Here is a 10,721-nt window from a genome sequence, read left to right on the forward strand (position 1 = left end):
GGGTGAAAAAAGACCCAAATACCCTTTTAAAAATGACTTTAAAATAACTGAATGAACTATGCAACGGCGGGTGTGACGGTCCGTCACTGGGTCGACGGTCCATTGGTCCTGACCGTCGCACCTAGGAAGAATAGGGGTTCACTTTCTCTGCTGTGACAGCTTGAGTGACGGTCCATCACTAGCTCGATGGTTCGTCGGCCTGATCCATCGCCGTTAGGTAGAAGGTGGTCTCACTGCCTCCACTGCAACGGCTTAGGCGATGGTCCATCGCTAGCTCAATGGTCCGTCAACCCTCACCGTCGTACTTGGGCAGTTTTGACTGCTTTCTTTAAAACAGCCATAATTTTCTACCCTGATACCGGATCTGAATGAAATTGGTATCGTTGGAAAGCTAATTCAATTTCCCACATGACAAAAAGTGAAAATATTAAAAATTCCATGTATATAAAATTGGATTCATTTTTCAAAGTAAGTTTCTAACATACTCGAGATGATTTCAAGCTAGGTAAAAGTATGGGGTATTACAATATCTCCCCCTTGAGAACATTCGTCCTTGAATGAGACTGAGCGAGAGGGGAGAAGATAAACTGACGTACATACTAAACATGAATAACTAGAACCTGACCTCATGACTGACATGACTGATAACTGAATATATCATACTGAACATGCATATCTAATGTATGTTTAACTAATTTATGAATGCATGACTAAGTGTTCTGATGAACCAAGGTTCTCATAATGAGAATGGATGTCTGATGCATGATTATATAACTGAACTGATACATGAATAAATGAATTAATATGCAATGGTATTTAATACTAAGTTTATAATGAAATTCTAAACATGAAATAGATACCAAACTTGTACTGAAATCTAAACCAAGAACTAAAAAGCTTAAGGAGAACTGTTACCTTGAGCTAAATCTGATTTTGCGGAGAAGAGGTGAGGATACTTGATCTGCATGTCTGCTTCTGCTTCCCAAGTAACTCCCTCGATGGACTGATTTTGCCAAAGAACTTTGACTAGAGAGACTTTTTTGTTCCTCAGTCTACTAGTCTGGTAGTCAAGAATTTTGACTGGAATCTCTTCATAAGAGAGGTTGTTCTGAACATCTATGCTCTGAATAGAGACTACAACTACTGGGTCACCTATGCACTTCTTGAGCAAAGAGACATGGAAGACTAGATGAACTGAGGTTAGATCTGAAGGCAATTCAAGCTCATAAGCTACCTTGCGAAAGCGATTAAGAATTTTGAAGGGATCGAGATATCGGGGGCTGAATTTTCCCTTCTTGCCAAATCTCTTCACTTCCTTCATGGGAGAGATCTTTAGAAAGACATAATCATTAATCTCAAACTTGAGATACTTTTTGCACAGATTTGCATAAGACTTTTATTGGCTCTGAGCAGCCCGGAGTCTTTCTATGATTATTTGGACTTTTTCTAAGGCATCGAATACTAAGTCAGGCCCTATGACTGAGGCGGCACGAACTTCGAACCAATCGATTAGAGATCTGTACCTCCTACCATAGAGAGCTTCGAATAGAGCCATCCTAATACTTTAATGATAGTTATTTTTGTATGAAAACTCAATCAAAGGCAAGTGGTCATCCCAACTACCCTTGAAATTGATAGCACACACCCTTAGCATTTCCTCTAAAGTCTGAATGGTCTTTTCTGCTTGACCATTTGTCTGAGGATGAAAGGCTATACCGAGATGAACTTGGGTACTAAGACCCTTTTGGAATGCTTTTCAAAAGTGAGAAGTGAACTGGGTAACTCTATCTAAAATAATAAATAACGGAACACCGTGTAATCTGACCAACTCTCTGATGTAGAGTTTGGCATAATCCTCGGCTGAATAAGAGGTATGGACTGGAAGAAAATGAACTGATTTGGTCAACCTATCTATAATGACCCAAATTAAATTATGCTGGCAATAAGTACAAGGCAAACCCATCACGAAGTCCATGTTCACCTTTTCCCACTTACAAATAGGAATATTGAACTCCTGCAGGGACCCACTAGGCTTTTGATGCTCTATCTTAACCTGCTGACATGTAGAGAACTTAACCACAAACTATGCAATATCTCTCTTCATTCTACTCCACCAATAGATTTCCTGCCAGTCGTGGTACATCTTTGTGGCCCCTGGATGAATAGAGTAGAGCGCACCATGCACTTCTGCAAGAATTCACTGCCTTAAGTCATCTATACCTGGAACATACAGACGACCCTGACAATGCAAAACACCATCTCCCCTTTAGGAGAAAACCTCTATTTTCTAATCCTTGACTGACTGTTTCAACTTGACTAGACTGGGATCTCTATATTGCTTTTCTTTCACCTCAAAAACTAGAGATGATTCTGAACTACTCTGAACCCATATGTTACCCTCCTTTGTATCGACTAAGCGAACACCTAGTCTGGAAAGCTGATGGATTTCCTGAGCTAACTTCTTATTACTGTCCTCAACATGAGCAACACTACCCATAGACAGTCTACTGAGAGCATTGTCCACGACGTTGGCCTTTCTCGGATGATAAAGGACACTCATGTCATAATCTTTCAAGAGCTCTAACCACCTTCTCTGACGAAGATTGAGATATTTCTGAGAAAATACATAATGAAGGCTCTTATGATCTGTGAACACATCCACATGAACTCCGCATAGATAATGCTTCCAAATCTTTAAGGCAAAAACTACGGCAGCTAACTAAAAATCATAAGTAGGATAATTCTTCTCATGGGGTTTAAGTTGCCTGGAGGCGTAAGCTATGACCTTACCATGCTGCATGAGGACACAACCTAAACCTACTCTAGATGCATCACAATAAACCATGAACCCATCTAGATGAGCTAATACTGGAGCTGAGGTGAGTCGAGTTTTCAACTCCAGAAAACTCTTCTCCCAACGATCTGACCACTGAAACTTGACTTTCTTCTGAATCAATCTGGACATAAGGGATGTAATAAAAGAAAATCTATCAACAAACCGTCTATAATAACCAGCCAAACCCAAGAAACTCCTGATATCTAATGGAGAGATAGGTCTGGGCCAGTTTCTGACAGCTTCGATCTTTTGAGAATCAACCCTAATGCCATCACTACAAATAATATGACCAAGGAATGCTACTGACCTTAGCCAAAACTCGCACTTACTAAATTTGACGAATATCTGATGATCTCTAAGAGTCTGAAGTACAATTTTAAGATGGTCTGCATGATCACGCTCACTACGGGAATAGACTAGAATATCATCTATGAAGATTATGATGAACATGTCCAAGTACTGCTTAAACACCCAGTTTATCAAGTCCATGAAAATTGTTGGGGCATTGGTAATACCAAAGGACATAATTAAGAATTCGAAGTGACCATATCGAGTATGAAAGGCTATTTTTGGAATGTCACATTCTCTGACTCTGAGCTGATGATAGCCTGATCTGATTTCAATCTTAGAGAAAAAACCAAAACCCTAAAGTTGGTCAAATAAGTGATCTTGGATGTATTTATACGCCTAATCACCATAACTTACCCATATTTTAGCTAAGTTTTGAGTACAAAGTGCCTAGTTTCTTATGTTTTTACTCTACTTTGATGTAATTGAGCTAACCTATGTGATTAGAATAATTTTAGATGTTAATGAGGTAGATAGAGACATGATGGAACTACGGATTGCGGATGACAAATCACACAAGAGAAAAGTAGCTTGTTGGACCAAATGTGGCACCTAGAAACTATGCCCAAGACTAATTTTTCATTTATAATTAGTTTAGGGACTTAGAAGGCAATTATGAGAGAATAGATTATTAAAATACTTGATGCTGAATTTTTATTCATAATTTATTATTCTGTATTATTTTTTGGAAGAGAAAAAAAGCGGTTTAGGGTGAGAGATAGAAAACATTTCTCTCTTGTTTTCACTATTTACACACCAAGATCGTCTTCTATTTTTGGTATGATGAATATTTCTCTTGTGATTTTTGTTTTATTCATGAGTAGCTAAGTTTATTAGTTAGGGTTATGGAAGCCTTGTAGCATACAATCTATTACTTTGGGTTTTGAATTCATTATGCATTTATTTGTTTACATCATACTCTCTTCATTTATCTTGAATTCTCTTGGTTGCAAACATAGAGGATGTGCCTTAAAACACAACTTGTTTGAGAGAAAGGTTGTTGTTCGAAAAAGAGAGTAGTGATAAGAAAATAGGATTTCCAACCCTTATTTTCTATGTTAATGCCTTAACAGCCAACTGCACACCCTCACTGTCTCACTTGTGCGATACCTTAGGCGGTGCACACTTAAGCTGATGCGATAACATATGCGTCGTACACTTATCTTTGTGCGATAATATGTGCATCGCACACTATACCGCATAGTCTCACTATTTCACATGTGCGATAACCAATGCGGCGCACACTTAAACTTGTGCGATAACTTGTGCATCGCACACCCTTCAAATTTCAACATGAATCCAACTTTAACTTAGGTCAACCCGACCCAGATTTTATTCTTTCAATAGACTCTACACCCTAAATGCCCAAATTCATCCTTATTTCACCCCCAAGACATACAAGATTCCTCCCTCACCATTCTCTTTGTCCTTCAAGATTACTCTTTGCTTAACAAGCTTAAGAATTTCCCCTTCCTTCTTCAATCGTCCATCTTCAAGGTAAGTTTTAATTTCTTAACCCTTAGTTATGGTGACCTTTTGTTATTGTTAGTTGATTTTTTTAGGATTATGAATTAAATTCTTGCCATGTCTATGTCAAAGAAGGATTTTGAACATCTTGGGAAGATAAGCACCATTTTTGTAGTACTTGAGCTTGTACATGTGAGTGAATTATTTACAACCAACATGGTAGTTGTGTAACCATTAGTTTCCATCTTATTGTGTTGAACATAATATTGATAAAATCATGTGAAAGTGATGGTGTTCTATATATATTTATATGGTTGAAGTTGTAGGGAATGATTTTGTTCAAAAAGTGCTTCATTGAAATAGAATTGGGGAAATTGAAGTGAGTGAATTATATTGCGACTAAGGTTTGTGCACCATATCAAAGTATATGCCGACGAAGTCTGAGTACCCAACAATAACACTTAATTGGTTTATATTAACAAATTAAGTATGGGATGGTGACTTCACCACCTTCATCTTAACTATAGTTAGTTTTATTATGTGTGGCTGACATGGGCGATGTGATGAATACAGAAAAAAATAGCTCTGATGATGATCTCCATGCAGGTGGCATAACTCCTAATGTGGATAAAGAGTACTAATAGCCAGGTTCTTTAGCTTGTTATTTGCACTGGGGATAGTATCTAGATTAAGTGTGGGGTGGCTGGTTACTTTGTTGCTTGTTTTGTAAGAAATTAGTACCTTCTCCTAAGTATACTTTTGTGATAGGATTAGTTATTTTGTTTATTTTGTTTCTTGTTAGATGTTTGTTTGATTTAGTCATAGTTAGGTGTTTTTCTTGATGATGGATGGATGGCGACCGTCTTAAGAGAAAATTAGTCATTTGTTACATGTAAAGGTTCTTGTGGATCACATGGCACTATAGCATGAGTATGCGGTGGATCATTACGTTTGAAACACCTAGGCTCTAGTTGTGACTCTTGTTGTGATTGTTAGTTTTAGTTGAATTCATTTAATTGTTGGGTCAAGAATCTATAATGCTCCTAATTGAGTTGACCATGTGTCATGAGTGTGTAAGACTGTTGTATATTCCTTATTGCAATTGATGCTAGAACTTGTCTGGTGTGTGTGCAAAGAAAAATAAAGATTGTGAGTTTAGGAGATGATTTAGGCATTTCTTTGACAACCATTGTTCATGCCTTCTTTTGACCTACCTTTGCACATTATCTTAGCTAGCCCTATTGATCCTTCAGCTTGTTCTTTTGCTAGCCTCATATTTAGCCTAACCCATTCTTTAATGGACCGTAATTTGATCCAAAAGCTCCTAAGTACTTTAATGTAAAATGAATTTGAGTTAGGAGTTTGACAATAAGAGTAAGAAGGTGAAATTGATGCCCCAAAGTTTGGTTATTAGCGTGTGAAATTGATGTGGTTGGGAGTAGCAAAAATTTTTGAAAAAGTTTCAAATTTTATCCCGGACATGTTACAATAAACTTGTTTTGGCCCTGGTCCTTCTTGGACATTAGCATCTCAACTAAGGTAAATCGCTTAAGTTGAGAGTGGCTATCATAGGGGTGCATAATGTGAAATGGGTGCAAAAAATAATAATAATAATAAAATATTTGAATGGGTTTCATACTCCCACCATAGTGTTGTTAATTGAGTTTAATGGCATGGGGTGAAAACAAAAGATATAGATAGATGAAAGTGGTGTAAATTGGTTGTTAAAAATTGGTCTTAGTTGCATAATGTAGTGTATTAAAGTGCTTAGGGAAGATAGTCACCATTTCTGGCCAAAATAGTTCCTACCCATCCTTTAGCCTGCATTACAACCCGTTAAAGACCTATTTGATCCTAATCTTAGCATTCTGATATTAGTGGAGCATTACACTAAGGTCAAGCATATGGTCATCAGTTATAATTTGAGAATTTTTTGTGAGAGTGAGCGCAACTTGATTCTTGTACCCATTTTGTTAGAAATTGCATGATTGTGAGTAATTATGGGTACCTTTCTTGTTACGAGGGCACATGGTTGATGAAGGTTGGGTAATTTATATAATTTCTTTGCTTAAACGGTATGCATGAATTTGCTAACTTAATGAGTCTATTCTTGAGGGTAGGTTGCCTCTAGTAATGATTCATGAAGCTACTTCTTGTTCATAATTGTTGTGTGAGCCTCTTTGAGCATCTTATGTTTTCTTTATGGGTTTTAAATCTTGTGTATGCATAAATGGATAAGTTTTTTGACGACGAACAAAGATTTAAGTGTGGGGTGGTGATATTGGGTATATTTATATGCCTAAGCACCATAACTTACCCATATTTTAGCTAAGTTTTGAGAACAAAGTGTCTAGTTTCTTATGTTTTCACTCTACTTTAATGTAATTGAGCTAACCTATGTACTTAGCATGATTTCAGGTGTTAATGAGGTAGATAGAGACATGATGGGACTACAGATTGCAGATGACAAATCACACAAGAGAAAAGTACCTTGTTGGACCAAATGTGGCGCCTAGAAACTATGTGCAAGACTAATTTATCATTTATAATTAGTTTAGGGACTTAGAAGGTAATTATGAGAGAAGAGATTATTAAAAGACTTGATGCTGAATTTTTATTCATAATTCATTATTCTGTATTAGTTTTTGGAAGAGGAGAATAGCGGATTAGGTTGAGAGAGAGAAAACGTGTCTCTCTTGTTTTCACTATTTGCACACCAAGATCGTCTTTTAGTTTTTGGTATGATGAATATTTCTGTTGTGATTCCTGTTTTATTCATTATTATGATGAATATTTCACGATAAAGGGAGATTTTCTTATTCGTATTTGTGGCCAGGGGCCTACGTTTGAAAAGAAGTTAACTCCATCCACTAGATATCAACAACCAACTGATTATCATGGTTTCCAAAATCTTTGAACGGACCCTTGAAATTCATTCAGGATCAAACAAAAATAAACTATATATGCTACTAGGATAATTTTGATGTTCCTCAATGTTGACATTGGATTTTCAAAAAAAAAAAGATTGTTTTCACAAAATTAACTCCTAGGGGCCCCTTTTCACTAATTTTCAAACAAAGGGTCGAAATGAGAGGTCCCAAAATCGAACCAATCTTGGTACTAACCTAAATTTGATATTTCAAATTTGTTGGCATGGTCAAAAAATTCATCCGACGCTCAGAATAATGAATTTTAACCAAAGTCAACTATATGACCTCTCAAGCCTCTAAAACCACAAACTCACACTAATCATTCTTGATCACATCAAGAATTGTGCCAACCATCCCCAAACTCCAAAAACACCATGTAGCATCTACGAGGAAGGAAAAAATAGTCAAAACATATAAAAATAAAAACTCACAAATTTAGGTCATTTCAACATCTATTTTGCGGTGCTATATTCCATCTGAGTCTCACCTGCTTTATTAGGATTCAATTTAGTTGGATGATAGATTGACCTTTGTATAGAAGTCGGTGTCTATTTTAGCTAAGGAGGTCAGACAGTTGTGTTCTATAGATATTCATGTGGTTAAAGTTCAGTAAAGACACCAACTTATTAAGGAGACTACTTAGTAGGTTGAGCCTGTCATGAGCAGTAGTTACTCTCAATTTTTTACTGATTCAGTTAGTTTTTTACTTTTTAGTTTGAGGACAAACTAGAGTCTTAGCGGTAGATACTGTAATGACCTAAAGTGAGAAATGTTTCCTTTTATGTGATTTGACAATTTTCCCCTTCCGTAAAGTTGCTACATATTGATTTTCGGGTGTGAGGTTGGTTGGCATGATTCTCAATGCCTTCGAAAGTGTTTTGAGAGAATTTGAGGTGTTTTGGAGCTTTAAAAGCTCCATAGTTGACTTTGTTCAATATTTAATGTTTTGAGTGTCATAAGGAAATTTGAACAACTTCACTAGATCCGAAATATCAAATTAAGGTTAGTAGCAGGGTTGGTTTAGGTTTGGAGCCTTTAGTTTACATTTTGATCCTTGATGTGAAAAACTAGTGAAATATGCCTTATAGAGCCTTGGGGGTTAATTTATTAAAAACAATTTTTTTTTAAATCCAACATCGCCATTGAGTTTGAAATATCAAAGTTATCCTAATAGCATATGTGGTTTATTTTTGTGGCATTCCAATTAAATCGTGAGGGTTCATTTGAAGTATTGTTAGGTTTTACCAAAATCAGCACTGGTTGATATCTACTCTAGCCACTTAAGAAGCTAAGGACCGCTTAAGTGGTAGCTGCTTTATCATCCAAGCATTTAGTTGTAGCCACTTTATTGGCCTGGTACCTCTTTAGCGATAGCCACTTTAGCGGCCATTTAGCCGCAAAGCGGCCACAACTATATATAAACCCCATTTCATAATTTTTCACTATTTTTGGACTTTAAGCTTTGGGTTTGTCCGATATTTAGGATTATGATCACTATTTAAGCTTGGGTAATCTCCAAAACCTTAATTTCATTACTTTTCATTGAATTATATCATCAAGATACTCTTTAATCTTGTTTTTTAACATGGTAATTTGAAGATTTTCTGGTGAAGCTTTAAAATGGTTTTATTTAATTTGGACCTCATTTTTTAACTCATTTTTGTGTGGGTATTCAACTGTAGATTCCTTTAACCGTGGGGAAGTATTTTTAAACTAAAATTATGATTTTACCCAATTCATTTTCAATCTCATTTGTCAAACCCATTTTAGATCCGACTCGAATGTGAGAAATATGGGCATTAGCTTTATTTTAATGCATAAATGCTATATTTGAATGTTGTAGTTGATTCCAAAACCTATTAAAAATGGAGGGATACGTGCTGAAGGACTTTATCTCAAATTTCATCATTTTGATGTAAGTTATGGATTAATTTCTTTAGACTGGGTTGGGTAGTTACTAAATAAATAAAGCATATAATATGTTGGGAAAATAACTATGGATGATGTTTTTAATCTATTTTTATATATTGTGTAATGTGAAAACGCCCAAACACATATGCAAGTGTACGTGATCTATCAAGTAGTAAAGTGGCCTTCAAGAAGACGAATATCGATCCCATAGGGAATTGATCTAACAACGATTCAATTCTATTTTGCAATTTAGATTCAATTGGTGCGAGAGTAATCAAAAGAGAGTTTGTAATTTGTAAACTAAAGAAAACTGAACAATGCGGAAAACAAAAGTCTTGAAACAATCAATGAAGTAAAGCCTGGGGTTAAAGCACTTTTGAACAATCATACTATGTTATTGAACTTCATTTGTTAACTTGCTTATTTTGGTTGTTGATTCGTAGAGTTAATTGCATGATCATGGTATCCCGACCTCTAACAATTTACCTATTTTGGACATTACAACATCGTTGAGCGGGAGGTAATAATCCAATTAAGTTTTGTAAGCTATCATCCTACGTGTGAATCAAGTGAGGCTTCTATGTACATCCCTGTCCTACATGCTAGTTTGAATTCCTTATTTTATAAAAGAATACAAATCACACTTTGTTCATCTCCATGTTCTATCTCCTTATTCCCTCTTCCGAGATCAAAAGGTAGACAATTAATATATTTTTTGGGTGATAAATTCATCAAATAGTTGAATCAAAGATAAACAAGAAACCAAATATGATAAGCGAATTAAATGAAATCAATTCAAAATAATAATACTCATGTTCTTGGCTTTAACCCCAGAAAGGAGGTTTCTAGCCACTAATAGTCATAATCATGATCTAAAAGATTGAATACATGATATAATCTAATAGAATGCTAAATAAAAGAATGTAAACCTAAAAAAACGTGCAGTAGCAGCTACTTGATGTTCCAAGACTTCCAAAGATGTTTACAAACATGACAAAACATGTATTTATAGGAGAAGATAAGCCCAAGCCGTGTAGAAGATGGATTTTGCACTTGGTTGTGTTTGAACTAAGGGTTGCACCGCACCACTTGCTTGACTTGACTAAGGGTTGTAGAGAAATAGGTGTTTTAATTGACTGGAGGTCATGGCGCACTGCTTGTTTGAGTCAAATAGGGGTCGCGGCACGACCCTATCGCGATACCTCACTGGAAGTTGCATCCAAGATTTT

Source organism: Capsicum annuum, chromosome 7, assembly GCF_002878395.1.
Source record: "Capsicum annuum cultivar UCD-10X-F1 chromosome 7, UCD10Xv1.1, whole genome shotgun sequence".
Classification (NCBI taxonomy): domain Eukaryota; kingdom Viridiplantae; phylum Streptophyta; class Magnoliopsida; order Solanales; family Solanaceae; genus Capsicum; species Capsicum annuum.